This window comes from Schistocerca serialis, chromosome 2 (assembly GCF_023864345.2).
Source record: "Schistocerca serialis cubense isolate TAMUIC-IGC-003099 chromosome 2, iqSchSeri2.2, whole genome shotgun sequence".
Taxonomy (NCBI): domain Eukaryota; kingdom Metazoa; phylum Arthropoda; class Insecta; order Orthoptera; family Acrididae; genus Schistocerca; species Schistocerca serialis.
In genome coordinates this window covers 240,748,765-240,768,543 of record NC_064639.1, presented here as the reverse complement: position 1 = coordinate 240,768,543, position 19,779 = coordinate 240,748,765, and the positions used below count along the sequence as shown (strand labels likewise).

At 40.7% G+C, this 19,779-nt stretch overlaps 1 protein-coding gene across 6 annotated transcripts in view; it reads right to left on the bottom strand.

The window, feature by feature from the left end:
* Positions 1–19,779, bottom strand: part of LOC126456985 (ring canal kelch homolog) — a 140,944-nt gene that overhangs the window by 20,507 nt on the left and 100,658 nt on the right. The gene's annotated exons all lie outside the window — the stretch shown is intronic.

Genomic DNA, 19,779 nt, shown 5'->3' with positions numbered 1-19,779 from the left:
TGATTACACAATAATTTGGAGATCATCAAAGATTCCAGCAAAACACTTCAGATATTATTCAGGAAAATCTTTGACAGTGGAAAAAAAAACTTTACTGCTTTTCTCACAGTAACTGTAGGCCATATATCTAAAGGATCCAATTTCTACCAAATTTAGTATTTCTGATGAGAGGCCCTCAGTGGTGGGATCGACTTTTTCAAACTATCTACATGATGATGTAGGTTAAGATCCCAGGTATCATACACTGCAGCCATTCAGACTGGTAGCTCTCATTTGCAAGTAACTGAAAAAAATTAAATAAATAAATCAGAATCTCGTGTGACACTCAATAGTGTTAAAACAGCTGGGTTGTATAATCTGGTTGTGTGGTATAATGGATAGGGTAACGGCTTAATATGAAGGAGGGTGTGGGTTCGAATCTCGCCTTGTGCAGTAATTTTTTTTATTTTTTAATTTTAAAATCTTTATCAAAATAACTTTGGTCATCATTTTTATTTACTTAATGTATTTAAATGTAAGTTCTTATTTACATTCCTTTGTCACACAATTTTATTCATAAAGCAAGTTCTTTATTTGCTCTCATTTTTCCTCCTATAGTTCTTTCTCCACTTGAAATATTTCTTCCTGTGTTTTTAATTAATATTGTGTATTAATTTGATCTAATTTCTTTTGTTTTATCACCATTTTTTGTCCACATTATTGTGTTCATTATATATATTTCTCGTTTTACTTGTACTTATAACCCCACCTTCCATTTCAATTTTCATCTGTGTTCTTTTGTCAACAGTATTCATCAGAGACAAGGGTATCATCCCCGGTGTTATAGATGACTGCTATTATTTTCTATATACATAAATTATTCAGTGGGAAGGATGGACAGTAATCTGCTGCTGTTTGATGATGGTGGTGGTGTCGTGTACAGTGAGGTGTCAAAGTTGAGCGATTGTAGAAGGATACAAGATGACTTAGGCAAAATTTCTAGTTGGTGTGATGAATGGTAACTAGCCCTAAATGTAGAAAAATGTGAGTTAATGTGGATGAGTAGGGACCAAAACCCATATGTTTGGATACAGCATTAGTAGTGTCCTGCTTGAAACAGTCATGTCATTGAAATATCTGGACGTATTCCTGCAAAGCGATGTGAAATGGAACAGGCATGTGAGGATTGTGCTACGAAAGGTGAATGGTTGATTTCTGCTTATTGAGAGAATTATAGAGAAGTGTGGTTCGTATGCAAAGGAGACTGAATATAGGATGTTAGTTGGAGCTGTTCTAGAGTATTGTTCAAGTGTTTTGGATCCATACCAGGTCTGATAAAGGAAGACATCGAAGCAATTCGGAGGCGGGCTGCTAGATTTCTTATTGATACGTTTGAACAACATGGAAGTGTTACGGAGATGCTTTGGGAACTCAAATGGGAATCCCTGGAGGGAAAGCGATGTTCTTTTCAAGGAACACTATTGAGAAAATTTAGAGGATTGCCATTTGAGGCTGACTGCAGAACAATTAAGTTGGTTCCAACATAAAATGCGTGTTAGCACCATGAAGATAAGATACGAGAAATTAGGACTCATGCAGACACATGTAGACAGTCATTTTTCCCTGGTTCTATTTGTGGGTGGAACAGGAAAGGAAGTGACCAGCAGTGATACCCACCTTCCACCACATGCCGTAAAATGGGTTGTGGAGTACTGATGTAGATGTAGATTCCAGGATATACTGAGTGAGTTACCCCATATGTCCACTGGGTTATCACCAGTAGATACAATGCATGAGATTTATGGGAGAACCATTACTAAAATTGTTTAGATGACATTCTACAAAGGAACAAGAGACAGCAGTAACAGACAATACGATAATAGGTAAGTTACACGAATCAGCTCAGAGTAGTCTACTCAGGTTTAACAATACAGTAGATGTACCCTTTCTTAGCATAGTTGATATAGTTTTAGTGAAAGATGTCCATCATAGCTCCAACATAAAGAAAGAGACGGATAAGTTCTTCCAACAGTATTGTGGACCTTTTAAGATGGTGGGAATACAACATCCTAAGGCACTGTTCCTGGTTGACCCACATACAGGTCACAAAAATGGTCTACACAATGTTGATATGGTTAAGACATATATACTGCAAGGACAATTTACCCATTTTACAAATTTGGTGGAACAATGCCTGTTGGATGTCTGAGTTAACAGCTTTGGTAATTCTTATTTCGTTTCTCCAAAGCCATTTTTTCCCATTAGACTATTCTATATTCTGTTCTACCTTATTTAATAAGTAAATTGCATCCTTTTATGTGAAAGCAAGAATGTAGCACTAAAAGTTGCTCTGTGAATACCTGGAATTATCATTTTTTAAGTATTATTAATATGTACTATGTTCCTTACAGAAAAATATGCATACATAAGTTATCTATGTGTACCTTTATGTATAATTGCAATTTTATATTTTTTAAGAGGAACAATACAAAACGGTAGGGTTATCTATTGGTTTTATATGGAAGACTCTTTATGAGTAGCTGACAGAGATACTATACAATAGATTTGTGACAATGATGATTGATGATTTATTAATTTCTTTCTTTTTCATGTGGTGGTGTTCTTACTCTCCACACTTACAGCAGACATTTGCTAAGGTCAATTTTTGGGATCTGTGATGGTGAAGTTGTGACAAGTCCATCCAGTAGGGAATACCAAACACCTTCTCCCTCCCACATCACAATGAAGAACTTTGCAAGAACTGGAAATTCCTTGGGGTGGCGGCTGGTAAGGGATTATGTCTTTCAGGACTATCTTCTTTCTTTTTTCACATTAACAAGCCTATTCTTTTCTTTCCTTTTTTCCTTCTTTGCCAGGAGTACCATTTCTATCTTTTGCCAGGAGTACCAATTCTATCTTTCACACTGTCCACATTCACACGCTTCTCTTTTACATTTGTTTCTATCACAATGTGTTGTCACAGGATGGCTGAGAAGAGCAACATGTGTGTAACGATATGACTTGGACAAATGGACATAATTTTTGCACCACACATGTGTTGTGTACAATGTCAGTATGTTGCATCTCAGGCACGTCATATGTTGTGGGGGAAGATAATGGAGGAAAGCCCGTGCATGCAGTGCAACACTCTGAAATATGATGTGCTAACATGAGCGTAATGAGCGGAAGATAGCAGTGCCATCTAGCGAGAAATCATTTAATTGATAGCGAAGATGCAATAACAAAATCACTTTATCAGTTTCTAATACAGAGAATTAACTACACACAAAACGGGAGTAGCACACAAGAAAACTAGGTTATATTTAAATAACAGTAATGTTTGATCACTGTGAGAAGACATAAGTGATAATGACCTGGATATATATTACGATACATGTGTTTTATAAAGTAAGTGACAATGGTGAGAAGAAAATAGAGTTAGCTCAACAACCCTGGCACGTTTTGTCATCATATAAAATCTGTTGAGTCTTCAAAGGATGAAAATGGCAGTTTCAGTCTTTGCTTTTTAAAATGCCATGTGGTATTTTTGTTGTGTGTTGGATCAAACGTTGGGGGGAGGGGGGGGGGGGGGGGGGGGCAGGTACAGCAATGAACGTGTGGGTAAAAGCAATTTTGTATAGGGAGTATGGTTTGTTATGCTTTAAAACTGACACACAAGAAGTGAAGGAACCTTTTCCTGTTAGAATGTGAGAAATGAAACTTACGTTCTGTGCAGACAAATTTTACATGGTGAAGTGTATCCCACTTTACGTGAGCTGAGTTGAAATGGGTAGGCAGACCTACAGAGGCTGTCCTACATCTGAAGTGAACCTGCAGATAGGTATACCACATAGAGGGGCCTAGTCCTTCAGTTAGGGGGATCCACAGAGGGATAATCTCAACCATTTTTGGTAAGGAATGAGCAGAGGATACTTCCATCCGAAAGAAACAATGGTTGTACAATATCTGCCGACACAAAGGGTTGAACTCAACTATTAAGGTTGGAGAAGATGTGTTGAGTGTCAATTGGTCACTTTGTCAAAGGGGTATTGAAATATTTCAGGAGCAAACAAATGTACAAATCTTTCATATGGATGGTTAAAGACGAAATTAAGTATACTGCTAATGTTAAACCACTGCTGTTACTTAACAATGTATTTTAATTTAAATGAAGAACACACATCCCATGTTCTTAAAAGCTTAAAGCACAATTAATGGTATAGAGTGTGTAATGATCAAGCACGAACACCATCGCACACTTACTTACTAAGAGACATCTTCCACACTAACTCTTAGATACCAAATGAACAATCGTGCATGAATATTTAAAGAAAACATTCCATATATTTATTAGGGGAAATCAAACAGATAACAAATTGTAATATGATACCAGATTTAAATTTAATTGCAAAGAGCGTGTTAACCTTCGAGCGGGTGCACCTGTGTACAAAATGCACCAGTCACAAATAGCCTTGTCTTGTATCTTTCCATTGTTGTTTTAAAATTGCAAGCCTGTATCTATTCCTTCATTACTGCTTCAGCTAACACTGTGATAAGCTGTGTTGTCACACATCCACGAAAGCAGCAGTATTACAAAATAAACAGTGAGCTAATATAACAATGTATTCGATCCATTTTTGACAATATAATGTAACTGGACAGGCAAAAACTCTACTCACCAAGTGGCGGAAGAACACACAAATAAAAGAAGGTTATAATTAGGCAAGCTTTTGGAGCCAGTGGCTCCTTCTTCAGGCAGAAGGGTTGAAGGAAAAGGATTGGAGAGGTCTATTGTTCGGAGCTGCACCGGATGAGATTTGGAAGAGCTTAAAGGTTGAAGACAGGATAATATACAAGACAGAGAATACTGCTAAAACATCATGTACGACTTAATAAGAGTGAAAAGCTGAGTGCATTGTACGTAACAGAGGTGGGAGGGAGACAGCAAAAAACAGACATGTATAAAAATGAAAGACGTAGAAAACTAAAATGGAGTGAAGAAAGGAGTAGTTACCGTGAAGAAATGCTGAAATGGAAGAAACTAACGAAATTAAAGCAAGTTGGGTGGCGAGAACCAAGGACATGTTGTAGTGTTAGTTCCCACCTGCAGAGTTCTGAGAAACTAGTCTGGGGGCAAAATCCAGATGGTATGTGTGGAGAAACAGGCACTGAGGTAATGATTATTATGTTGTAGAGCATGCTCTGCAACAGGATATTGTGTGTAGCCCCTATACTCCCTCTTCCTATGCCCATTCATCCTAACTGATAATTAAGTGGTAGACAGGCCAATGTAAAAAACCAAACAGTGTTTATATAACAGCTGGTGTATGACGTGTCGTCTCACAGGTGGCTCTTCCTTTGATAGTGTACGTTCTGCCAATTACAGGGCTGGTATAGGTGGTGGTAGGAGGGTGCATAGGGTAAGTCTTGTAGCTGGGATGGTCACAGGAATAGGAGCCATAAAATAGCAAGATAGGTGCAGAAGGAGCATAGGGTCTTACAAGAATACTGCAGAGACTGGGAGGGTGACAAAAAGCTATTCGAGTTGTGGTGGGCAAAATCTCAGACGGAATGGATCTCATTTCAGGGCGTGATTCTAGGAAGACATGGCCTTGTCAAAGTAGCTGATTAATACATGCATGCTCTACAACATGACAATCGTGCCTTGATGCCTGTTTCACCACTTGTTCCATCTGGATTCTTCCCCCAGACATCAGTTTCTCAGAACTCCACAGGTGGGAACAAGTGCTACAACATGTCCTTGGTTCTCACCACCCACCTGGCCTTAATTTAGGTTAATCTCTTCCATCTTTGACTGTCCCCCTCCCACCTCTGTTACATACAATACACTCAGTTTTTGCACTCTTATTAAGTCATGCACAGTGTTTTAGCAGTAATCTCTGTCTTCCATATTATCCTGTCTTCCTCCTTTAAGCTCTCAGGTTTTCAAACCTCATCTGGTGCAGACCCCAACAATCAATCTTTCCTTCTCAACCCATCTGGTGAGCCTCCCTTGACCCACAGTTCTGGGTGAGTTTTCTGAAATCCATCCATTCTCCTAGACCTCTCCAGTCCTTCTCCTTCTCCTTCACCCCTCTTCCTTCCTCTTCAACCCTTCTGTCTGAAGAAGGGGCCACTGGCTCCAAAAGCTTGCCTAATTATAACCTTCTTTTATGCGTGTGTTGTGTCGCTACTCAGAAAATATACAGTGGGTGATTTCATCTCAAATCATACAGGTCATGTCAATTCATGGCCACGAATTTTCCTGGAAAAAATATATATTAGGCCTCTATACCATAAGTGTAAAGAAATAAAGTATATTTGTCTTATCTTAATTTCTGTAACTGGTATGGCCCTCTGAAATATGTATATTTTGTAAATAACTCTTAAAACAGCAGAGAACAAAAAAATATGACTAATAAACTAAAAGTACTTGAGACCTGACAAATGTTTTCCATTAAAGCTCCCTGTTAGTATGTTGAAATTTAGTTCAGACTCGCAAACTTATAGGTTTCCTTTAGGTTACAAATATACGATGAAAATACAAAATGTAAGTTAATTTTTCCACTTAAGATATTTTTTTATTATTATTTTTATTTGTAAAGTCTCAGAACCCTGTCTTTCCTGTCATATTAACAAATACTAGTGATGTAATTATAAACTGTATCCTCTGCTCCAGCTATCTATCTTATGTAAATATTTATTAATAAAAATGTAAAAAAATTGCATTTTACGAGTTTTTATGAATTATTTACTCAAAAAGCCTCCATGTGAAAACTTTTGAGAACTTCATGAAAAACTGTTTGGTTAATATGTTAGTGGTCAGTGCAAACACAGTGGGCAATATTTTTCTGTGTAAAGTGTTAAAAATTTTTCAACGTTCTGTATATTTTGCGTCACTGAATTTTTATTGTAAAATATACATGATGGCAACACTGTTTACAGCACTCTTCTTTTTATAACAAACCAGTGAGAACTTGCATATAAATCATTCTGCACTCTGTTTTGTGTTTTGTTTGAGCTTTTTGTTAAATACAATGTCAGTGAGGAAACACAGTAGTGAAAGAGCGAGGTGTGTGAACTATGCACAAAGATTCAAAAAGATGGTGTTTAAGAAAACTGAAAAATACTTCACAGGTGTTGGAAATCTGTCAAGCGTATTACCTATGCCAGTTTAATCTTGTCAGTCCACCCAATTTTCATATTTCAAAAGCTTTGAGTCTTGTCTTCTCCAGTTCTCCCACAATCCATGGTTCAAATTCTAAACAATAATTTTCCTCAAATTAAGGCCGATATTTGACACTTTGACACTTGTAGACTTCTTTTGGCCAGGAATGTGTCCTTTGCTTGTGCTAGTCTCCTTTCTCTACCCTCCTTGAGTCATATGTCACACATTATTTCGCTTTCAAGGTAGAATTCATTCATTTCATCGCTTCTTAGCTCCCAGTTTTGATGTTAACTTTATCATTAATTTCATTACTGTTACTTCTCATTACTTTCTTGCTTCCTTGGTTTATTATCAATCCATATTCTTTGCTCAGAAGTCTGCTCATTCCATTTAGTCTGTCCTGCAACTCTTCCTCACTTTCACTGAAGATGGCAATGTCATCAACGAATCTTATCATTGATGTTCTATCACCAGGAATTTTAATCCCACTCTAGAGACTATCTTTTATTTCTGTCATGCTTCTTCAATGTTTAGATTGAACAACAGAGGAGTAAGGCTGCGCCTGTCTTACACCTTTTTTAATAAGGACATTTTGTTGTAGGTCTTCCATTCACAGTGCTGCTTCTTGGTTCTTATACATAGCATCTTTCCCTACGCAATTTTCATATACTTTTTTGAGAATTTTGAATATCTTGCACCATTTTACATTGTTGTTGACAAATCCTATGAATGGGTCTTGATTTTTCTTAAACTTCATTTTTGTTACCAAGTGCAGCCTCAGAACTGTTTCTGTGGTGTCTTTACTTTCCCTACAGCACCCTCTAGACTATCAATAATATTGGGCAATAATATATCACATATATTGATAGTTGGCAGTGTCAAATGTCAGATGCACAAATATGGCGGATACGGACACCAGCTGTTATTTGGCTCTTGGGCTGGCTTCACCCTCATGCAAGGAAAACAGCAACTGCAAATGGCTGAAGGAGTGGTATACAAAGAGAAGAAGACTGATGTAAGAAAATTTACTGAGTTACCTGAGGATACACGAGCCTCAAGATTATTGGAACTTTCTGAGGATGGATGCTTGCTCATAAGATGTACTTTTACTAATGGTTACGTCTATAATTGTGATTATATCTGTGTAATATTTAATTATTTATGTCAAATTTTAAAAAGAAGTAGTACACAGTTTTACTTAAATAGTGCCAAAATTTTCTGGTCCTTTCAAGCAGTTCAAGGCATCAAAGTATCAAAGTGTTAGCTACAGTAGCTCATCAGGACCAGCCCTGCTTTCCAATGCACTCAAAGTTCTTTTCAGTCCTTTCTTATAATTTGTATGCAATGAATTTAATTTCTTTACTAATTTACTATATCTATAGGGTGTCCCCCCTGGTCAATATTCTGGGACATTATAGGAATGATTATTCGAACTAAGAAAAGTTCAGTAAACATGGGCCCCAAAATTCATACCTGAAGAGCTATTGTCGCAGAAGAAGCTGAGTAGCACCGTGATGTAGTAGTTATATACAAACTATTGCATGGAGGGCCGTGAGTTCAAAACTCACCTGCACTGTACAATTTTAATTTCTATATTCGATTCGAGTACATTCAAGAAGTATCCACAAATGTCAAGAATCATTGTACTGGAATGCTCTGTAGCTGTATATATTCTGTAAGTGTTCTGACCAGAGGCAGTTCGCTCCACGCTCTTTTTTGTACAAGTGCTGAATAAACCCACGTTAAGTGAAGTCAGTGTTTGTCACTCATCTAATTACACCTTCTTCTAGATGATATTATTCTGGTGGAAGCAATGGGTATTGGAACTTGTGATAGCGCACATTATGGGCGACACAGTGGTTCCCATCAGGCCACGACAGAGCAGCCATTTACGTGGTGAGAAACACAAGTTTGAGCCATATTCAACAGATCGCAATCTATCGGAAACAGAAGAAGAAGAGGACATTACGGTGACAGCAACTGTGTGCCACCACATGAGACATCCTTCTGGGTTCTCTGGTGATGATGGCCAAGAGCCAAACAAGTGGCTAAAGGTATACTTTTCTACTTGGAGGGCACTGCCAAGCAATGGTATGAGAACAATGAGGAGAAGTTCACAAGCTGGGAAGTATTCCAGGCGGAACTGCGCAAGTATTTTGGCAAGGCTGAAGGTGAATTAAAGTGCAGGGCACAGCGTCCAGGAGAAACGACAGCATCATACATTCAAGACGTCTTGGAGCTGTGTAAAATAGTGGATCCTAGAATGAAGGAGGAAGATAAGGTTGCACATCTCATGAAGGGTGTTGCTGAGGACATGTATCAAGCGCTACTCCTGAAGGAGGTTTTGACAGCAGACGACTTCATAAAATGGTGCCAGTATATCGAGGCAATGCATCAAAAAAGAATTACACACGAGAAGTTAGAACAGCTTCCAAATGTCATATTGATGTCCATGATGGAGGAAGCAACTGATTTTACAAGTGTTCTTTGTCAGATAGTGAGAGAGGAGGTTCAGAAGGCACTTGGATTGCACAGCGAGCAAAAAACCGAGATGCTTCAAGAGGTCATAAGGGAGGAAGTGGAACAGACATTGAACCCAGTCTCTCATCCTTCATTTCCCTTTAAAACAGTGAAAAAGTCGAGACTCAGGCAGAGTTTCATTCCTACAATGCCGCATGAGGAACCTGTTTGGGCACCAAGGAAGACTGACATCTGGAGGAGCCAGGATAACCAACCAGTATGTCTCCACTGTGGACGACGACTAAATCGGCCAGATGTTAACCAGAGCTGAGGAAGCTCGGCAGTTAGCTCAACTCTGCACGCTGCAGGCTCAAGAAAACGATCACCGAAGGTACGATGCGAGCCACCGCAGCTTGGTGACCTCGTCTGGATCTTCACTCCTATTCAGAAGGTTGGTCTCTCTGAAAAGCTCCTCAAGTGCTACTTTGGACCTTATAAGGTTGTAAGACAGTTGTCTGATGTTACTTATGAAGTTGAAGATTTCGACTCCGACACAAGATGACAAAAGACCAGAGATACAGTCCATGCCCTTCGAATGAAGCCCTATAAGGATCCTGCAACCCAGGGTAAATTTGGAGCTCCAGCGACAGGCAACAAGCAAAGAGGTGACAAAGAGTGTAGTGGCAAAAGAGGTTCTAAGATCACTGCCAGGGACAGACTCAGTCAACAGGAGTTGGAATACGCAGGACCGATGACTCGTTCCAAGACTAGGAGGACATAACACTGAGATGCTGTTCTCTTAAAGAGGGAGCAATGTCGCAGAATAAGCTGAGAAGCACTGTGGTGTAGTGGTTATGATACCAGACTGCTGCATGGAGGGTCGTGAGTTCAAAACTCAGCTGCACTGTAAAATTTTAATTTCTATATTCGGTTCGAGTACATTCTAGAAGTATCCACATATGTCAAGAATCATTGTACTGGAATGTTCTGTTGGTATATATATAATGTATGTGTTCTGGCTGGAGGCAGTTCGCTCCGCGCTCTTGTATGTGCAAGTGATAAATAAACCTTCGTTAAGTGAAGTTAGTGTTGTCATTCATCTAATTACACCTTCTTCTACGTGACACTATGAGCACTACTTCAACTTCGATACTGTGAAACAAATCTCTTCTAGTTCAAGCTCCCTGCTTTCCATATTTTGGGAGGAGATAGTATGGACCAAAAGAAGAAGAAACTGTCTAACAGACATGGGTTCTGAAACATACCTTAAAATCTATGATCACTTGTTTGATAGAAGAGATGTATTTCACAGTATCAAAGATGAAGAAGTGCTCCTAGCCCTTAAGGTATGCATTCTAAGCCCTGGTTTACTAGACTTTTTTGCTTCAAATGATTATTTCTCACGGGACACCTTATATAGGCTGAATCTGTCATTTCAATGACCACTTCTTCGATCTCTTCACATTTTTCCTACAGCCATTCTGACTTAGCTTCCTTGCACTTCCCATTTATTTCATTCCTATGTAACTTATATCACTGAATTCCTGTCTTTTTCTGTGTAATTTTCTACTTCCTTCTTTCATTCATCAACTGAAGTATTTCTCCTGTTACCCCAGGTTTCTTCACAGATATCTTCCAGTAGCTATCTTTATCTGCTCAAGTTCTATGAGTGCCCTGCTAAGGATGTCCATTCCTCTTCAACTGAACTGCCCCTACTATAGTAAGAGGGTGGTTTGAAAAGTTCTCGAGAGATCAGTGCTAGGGCAATGAGTTATCCGTGTGATTTTCATTGGACTGTTGCCTGTAAATATGTGCCACTTCAGTGCTCTTGGAAGAGAGCTGTGGTGGCGATGTGACTGTGTTGTCCTTGTGTAGTGATTTGTGGAGATGGAAAAAAAATCGAGATTCGAGCAGTGGTTACATACTTCGTAAAGAAAGGTATGAAAGCAAAGGATATTCATGCCGATTTCCAGAATACACTGGGGGACTCTGCTCCTTCATATTCAACTGTTACCAAGTGGACAAATAAATTTAAATTTGCTCGGGAGACCTTAGGTGACGATGATACGCGCAGTGCTCGGCTAAAATGCGTCACTACACCAGAAATCATTGCAAAAGTGCACAAAATGGTGGAGAAGGCTCACCGATTGAAAGTGCATGAAATTGCTCATGCTTGCCAGATGTCATCTGAAAGGGTACATCATATTTTAACTGAAGAATTAGAAATGAAAAATTTATCTGCAAGATGGGTGTCGTGGCTCTTGATGCTGGATCACAAACACATGAGAATGGACGTATTGGAACAATTTTTGGCCCATTTTAGGAGAAATGAACATGAGTTTTTGCACCGATTTGTGACCACAGATGAAACTTGCGTGCACTACTATACCACAGGGACAAAACAACAGTCAAAGCAGGGGAAACATGCTGATTCTCCACCACCAAAGAAATCAAAGACAATTCCCGTGGCAGGAAAGGTCATGGCATTGTTCTGGGATGCGAAGGGGATTCTGTTTATAGATTATCTTCTTACTGGGCAAACAATAACTGGAGAATACTATCCAAACCCCCTGGACAAGTTGCAACAAAAGACACGTGAAAAAAAAGCCAGGTTCAGCAAGGAAGAAAGTCATTTTCCATGAAGACAATGTCCGTCTGCACACACGTGCCATTGCCATGGCAAAATTACATGAACTAAGGTATGAATTTTTGCCACACCTGCCTTATTCACCTCATATGGCTCCGTCAGACTTCAAACTCTTCCGAAAACTGAATATTTTTCTTGATGGACAAAGATTCATTTCAAACAAAGAACTAATAGACGGAGTTGACAACTATTTTGCAGGCCTGGAGAAAACTAATTTTCGAGATGGGATCAAGGCACTGGAACATCATTAGACCAAGTGCATTAATCTACAAGGAGACTACATTGCAAAATAGAAAAAAGTTTCAGAGATGTAAGTACTATTTTTTCTGTTCCATTCTGAGAACTTTTCAAACCACTCTTGTATTTATCATCACTGTATCTTCAGCCCTACAGAAATTCAAACACAAATCATCATTCCCCAGTACTACAGTACCATACTTCTTTATAAGTTGATTTTTCCACTTGATTTTTTTAAGCCTCGCCTACTCTTCATCATCACTAATTTGTGGTTCAAGTCCATATCTGTACACCTCACAACTGAATATCTGATTTTGGTATCACTGTCTGACCATAATGTAACCCAGCTGGTATCTTTTGTGTCTCAAGGCATTTGTCAAGTATATAACCCCTCTTATGAGTTTTGAACAGTGTGTTCATTATTACCCAGCTGAAGTTTATTGCAGAACTCTGTTAGTCTTTCTTCTCTGCCATTCCTACTACCAGGCCCATATTCTTCCGTAACCTCATCAACCTTTCCTTCCCCTATAACATCATTCCAAAGCTCCATGATTATTAGATTATTATATCCCTTTACATATTGTGTTGCCCTCATATACTCTCTCCATCTGTTAATCTTCTGATTGTGGCGTCAGCAGATGTACCTCAGGTTTTTTTTCTTTTCTTTTCTTTTTTTTTCCTTCCCCCATCTGACCATAGAGCCTTATCTTCTTTCCACTTCACTTCACTTCACTGATCCCCATTACATGTAGATCGAGCCTTTACATTTTTTTTTTCCCCAGATTTTCTAGCTCCCCTGCCACATTCAGACTTCTGACATTCCATGCTCTGAGTCATAGAATGTTATCCTTTCATTCATTATTAAATCTTTTTCTCATGGTCACTTCCCACTTGGCAATCCCTCTTTGAGATCTGAATGGGGGACTAATCCGGAATCTTTCGGCAATGGAGAGACCATCTTGACCTCAACAATTTTATAATTACAGGCCACATGTCCTATGGATAAATTGCTTCTGCAACCTCATGCCACTGATTGTGGCTGATCCTTCAGCCTTTTAGGGCAGTGTCCCACCCCAAGGGTACGAGAATGCCCTGATCGTTTTTCAGCACTTCCATGGTGAGTCGTTATCCTGGAAATCACTTGAATGAAATTCATCATCATCATCATCATCATCATCATCATCATCATCATCATTTAAGACTGATTATGCTTTTCAGCGTTCAGTCTGGAGCATAGTCCCCCGTATAAAATTCCTACATGATCCCCTATTCAGTGCTAACATTGGTGCCTCTTCTGATGTTAAGCCTATTACTTCAAAATCATTCTTAACCGAATCCATGTACCTTCTCCTTGGTCTACCTCGATCCTCCTACCCTCTACTGCTGAACCTATGAGTCTCTTGGATAACCTTGCTTCTCCTATGCGTGTAACATGACCCCACCATCTAAGCCTGTTCACCCTGACTGCTACATCTATAGAGTTCATTCCCAGTTTTTCTTTGATTTCCTCATTGTGGACATCCTCCTGCCATTGTTCCCATCTACTAGTACCTGCAATCATCCTAGCTACTTTCATATCTGTCACCTCAACCTTATTGATAAGGTAACCTGAATCCACCCAGCTTTCGCTTCCATACAACAAAGTTGGTCGAAAGATTGAACGGTGCACAGATAACTTAGTCTTGGTACTGACTTCGTTCTTGCAGAAGAGAGTAGATTGTAGCTGAGCGCTCAATGCATTAGCTTTGCTACACCTCGCTTCCAGTTCTTTCACTATGTTGCCATCCTGTGAGCACATGCATCCTAAGTACTTGAAACCGTCCATGTGTTCTAACTTTGTTCCTTCTATTTGGCACTCAATCCGTTTATATCTCTTTCCCACTGATATTACTTTCGTTTTGGAGATGCTAATCTTCATTCCATAGTCCTTACGTTTCTGATCTAGCTCTGACATATTACTTTGCAAACTTTCAATCGAATCTACCATCACCGATATAAGTGGAGTGCAGGTCATGGTAAACAGCCCTGCCATCCCAGGCACCTATTTGTATTCACGTGGTTCCCTGTTATGGCCCGGTACCTGTATTCCTTCACTGATGGATACTTAGGTCCTGATCTATGCAGATGTACTGCCCTTATGAGAGAATTCCACCGTGCATAGCAACCTGCCACTTTTAAATCGCAAGAGACTGAAATCACGCCATCCAACTCTGTGCGATGCTGCTGACATGGTTGCTAAGAATTTCAAACCTCTTGAAGAATGGAAAGGTCAGTGGGAAGCAGTGACAGATGTGCACCTGCATAACATCTTCTCAGGTGCTAAACTTCCAAGTGGATTCGACTTACCATGCAAGACCTGGTCTACTCTCAACAGAATCCGTACCGGCCGTTGGCGATGCAGGGATGCTCTCTTTAAGTGGAAGAAGCTGCCTGATCCAGCTTGTGACTGCGGGGCTCCACACCAGACTGTTCACCAGATTGTCAGTGAATGCAGGATTCGAGCCTATCACGGCGCCAAAGAGGACTTCCTGCTAGCAACTCCAGATGCAGTGCGCTGGATTGAAGGACTGGATATTCAGTTGTAACGACAAACTTAAGTTTCTTGTGTGTCAATATGTACATATGTACAGGAAATTTAATTTCATGATATGTCTGTATTAGCCATATGCTAAATAAATAACTTAGGTCGTCACTCAGCTCCTTCACAGACAGTTCAGCTCCGGGCTCCAGACCAACCACCCAATTGGTGGCAAGGACAATTTTTCGTGACAAGTGATAAGTGTGACGCTTGTCATGTGGTTTCTCAGTGCAGTGCTTGCTCAAGATTCATGCACTCCTGCATCTGCTCTGGTTCGCTGGCTGCAATACCAGCTCCTGTTCTCGTCTGTCGCTCGGCTACCTCCCCTCTACCACACCAAGCCTGATGCTACCATGCCATGTCAGATTCCCCCGGGATCTCTTCCCATGAATGACAGTTCCTGGACAATGATGGGAAAGTTGCATCTTCACATGTTTCAGTGTTCCTTGATGTCTTTTCATTCTTTTCGCTGGACCCAAGTTTCAATCTTCTCAATAATTGTTTTTCAACCGCATCCATCTTCCTTGAGTTGTGACAGTCTGCATATGCATCTCACTACTGGGGGAGTGTGTCCAACCAGGTACCAGATGAGGGGTGTTCATGCCTTATTACAATGCAAGGGTGTCCACTATGCACCTGACATCAACTGATCACTTCTTGTATTCAGTACCTGTGTTCAGTTGTTTGTTTGTCTCAATTCTGATAGGCATTTCTTGAAAGTCATGTTCATGTTTCTCAGCAGACGCTGCTACTTGGCAGTGCTCTTTCTTCTGTGTAATTTGGTCAATCCATTCACATGTTGTTCTAAGGTAATTTCTCTTTCTTGCTATTACTGGTCTACGAATTCCTCATGTTTCCGAATTCATTCAGTTGCAGTGTATTCTCAGTCATCAGAGTTGTTGTTGCCTCCATCCCTCCAATTCAGGGGTCATAAAAGCTAGAACTGTTGCAGAGTGCCATTTGACTCACTCAGGTTCCTCAGTTTTTCCACAGCATTCAAACAGTGCATCCAGAAGTTTTTGTGTTTGCAAGCTGGACCACCTGCCATCATGTCTGCTGCAATTTTGTCGTGTTGTGTGCCACACCATTCTTGACCACAGAGTTCTATCCCAAACATCCCTCTCATACCGGCCCAGTCCTTGCACGATAGCAACACAAGCTGATCATTTCGTCGTCAGCCCTCTCACAACTGCTGCTCCTGTCATCAGCAACCCTGACATCACCGATGTTTGCTCACTTGCCAGCCCTATCGCAGCCAGCCCATCATCTCCCTTGTTGCGGGCACCTCTGCACCCAATCATGTGGCCTCCCCCATAATTGTCGCCAGCCCTGTCACAGCCGGCCCACGCATTGCTATCCCCAGCAGTTGCCGCCACTCCTCTTGCCACTACTTCCTCCACAGCCTGCACTAGCCACTACTTCCTCCGCGGCCAATTATGTGGCCTGCTCCACAGTCACTGCTGGCCCTACCACAGCTGTTCCTGGCTGCGCCTGTGCTGACCACGCAACCTCCTCTGCAGTCATTGCTGGTCCTGTCACATACGGACTCATAATGTGGTTCCCAGCAATTGCTGCCAATGCACTCACAGCCACTTCCTCCGCAGCCATCCGTGTTCAGCCAGCCATCCCCACAGACTCTGCCGATCCCACTGTGTGTTCTCCCAGGCCTGGATTGTGCCTCCATGTTCTCTTCGCTGCCACCTCAGCTTCTCCCCGTGCCTTCTCCTCACTGCCTGATTGTCTTATTCCATTCTGTTCTGGTAGCTACTCGGTACCTGCTCCACTGGATGCTGCACTTCTCTGAGATGGATGGATCCTCTTCCTCAAGTGGCAAAGGCAGGGTTGGGCCAGTGCATATTCAGCCACCACATGTACGGATACGCTTCACAGGCCAGGCATAGTCCCTGCAAGTTGTTTGTCAACAGAAGAGATGCTGAGCTGTTTACCACCAAGCTTCCTGCAGCCACCACATCATCTGAGTTGCAAGCAGCTGCTCCTGCATTGGCAGGTACTTAGGTTGCTACAGCCATCCTCCAGCCTATGCTTCAGACCAAAACGCCTGGTTCAGCTGCTGCTATACATCTGTCATGCCATCCTAAGCCTTTGCCAGGTTCATAGCCTCTGCCATCTGACAGCCACTTCAGAAGGCCTGCTTCCTCAGCTCATTGACACTTCTGATGATCATGAGCTTCGTCATAGTGGCCAACGCTATGCTCTGTTACAGAAGGACATTTCAGCTGTATTCATGTGTGGACCTTTGTCCTCCAAAGTTGTACTAAGTTTTAGTTCATGTTCAATAAATAAACAGTTGTTTTTAAATACATGCACAGCAATCACACTCTTGGCACACCACTTGGCCGAGGGATACAATATAATCATCTGATTATAAACTGAACCTGAGCCGGGAGCTGTACAGTGTGACAAGTTGGTAGTCTGAACTGAAATGTTCATGTCAATGAAATGTTCATTACATAATTCAATGTTATTGCGGGTATAAAGGATAGGGGGATGCCTTCAAGCTGTCTATCGTGCTTTCAAAATGTAGTCAGTGGGGATGGGGGAAAGAAACAGGAAACCACTTGGCAGAATTTTGCATATTTAATCATCACTAACAATTGGTTTAAGAATCAGAAAAAGAGGGTTGTATATGTGGAATAGGCCTGGAGACACCAAAAGGTTTCAAATTGATTATAAAATGGTAAGACAGAGATTTTGGAACTAGATTAAAAATTTTAAGACATTTACAGGAGCAGATGTGGACTCTGACAATGATGTATTATTTATTAAATGTAGATTAAAGCCCATACATTGTAAAAAAAAAATTTTAAAAATTAAGGAGATGGGACATGGATAAGTTGAAAAAACCAGAGGTAGCATCAGGCAACAATGGCTTGAAAAGGGGAATAGAATACAGCAGAAGACAAATGTCTAGCTCAGAGGGTGGAAATAGTAAAGGCAGCAGAGAATCAAATAGGCAAAAAGACAAGGCCTAGTAGAAATCCTTGGATAGCACAGGAGATTTTGAATGTAACTGGCAAAAGGAGAAAATATAAAAATGTAGCAAATGAAGCAGGCAAAAGGGAATACCCACATCTAAAAAATGGGATTTTGAGGAAGTGTAAAATGGGCAAATGTAAGGATTTGGTAGTATATTTCACTGGGGGAAGATATATACTCACAGGAAAATTGAAGAGACCTTTAGAGAATGGAGAAGCAGCTGCATGAACATGAACAGCTCAGACAAAAACCACTTTTAAGCAAAGAAGGGAAAGCTGAATGATGGCAACGGTATATGAGGGTCTATAAAAGGGAGATGAATTTGAAGACAGTATCATATAAATGGAAGAGGACACAGATGAAGATGAAATGGGAGGATACCATACAGCAAGAAGAATTTGACAGAGCACTCAAATACCTAAGCTGAAACAAGGCCCCAGGAGTTGACAACATTCCACCATAGCTAATGAGAGTCTTGGGAGAGCCAGTGACGACAAAACTCTTATATCTGGTCTGCAAGAGGCATGACCCAGGTGAAATACCTTCAGACTTCAAGTATAATGTAATAATTATAATTCCAAAGAAAGCAGGTGCTGCCATGTGTGTGTGTTTCCAAACTATCAGTTTATTAAGTCATAGTTGCACAATACTAACACGAATTCTTTACAGAAGAATGGAAAAAATGGTAGAACCAACATCGGAGAAGATCAGTTTGGATTCCAGAAAAATGTAGGAATACATGAGGCACTACTGACCCTACAACTTTTCTTAGAAGATAGGTTAATGAAACCAAACCTACATTTATAGCATTTGTAAACTTAGAGAAAGCTTTTGACATTGCTGACTGGAATATGCTCTTTGAAATTCTGAAGGTAGCAGTGATAAAATACAGGGAACGAAAGGCTATTTACAACTCGTACGGAAACCAGATGGCAGTTATAATAGTCAAGGGGCATGAAAGGGAAGCAGTGCTTGAGAAGGGAATGAGACAGGGATGTAGCCTATCCACGATATTATTCAATCTGTACATTGAGAAAGTAGTAGAGGAAACCAAAGAAAAATTTGGAATAGGAATTGAAATACAGGGAGAATACAAACTCTGCACTTTTCCGATGACAATGTAATTCTGTCAGAGACAGCAAAGGACTTGGACAAGCAGTTAAATGGAATCAGTTGGGTACGTCTTGCACCTGGGTTGTCCACAGGGATATGATGCTTGTGGCAAGGGGTTGGGATTGGGAGTGGCATAGGGATGGACCAAGATGATATGTAGGAAGGGTTGGCGACAGAACGCCACTTTAGGAGGGGTGGGAAGGATATTGAGTAGGATGTCCTTTATTTCAGGGCACGATGATAGGTAATCAAAGCTCCGGCAAAGGATGTGGTTCAGATGTTCCAGTCTGGGATGGTACTGGGACATTCCTTTGTGGTCAGTTTTTGGGGTGGTGGAAAGGTTGGGGGTATGTGGGAAAATGGCATGGAAGACATGTTTGCAGACTAGGTCTGGGGTATAGGGCCTGTTTGTGAACACCTTGGGGAGAACCTCAGCATACTGAGCAAGGGAGTTCTTGTCACTCTAGATACGCCATCCCCAGATGGCCAAGCTATAAGGGACAGATTTTTTTGTGTGAATGTGATGACAGCTGTCAAAATGCAGGTACTGTTGGTGGTTTGTGGGTTTAATGAGGACAGAGGTGTGGATGGAGCAATCAG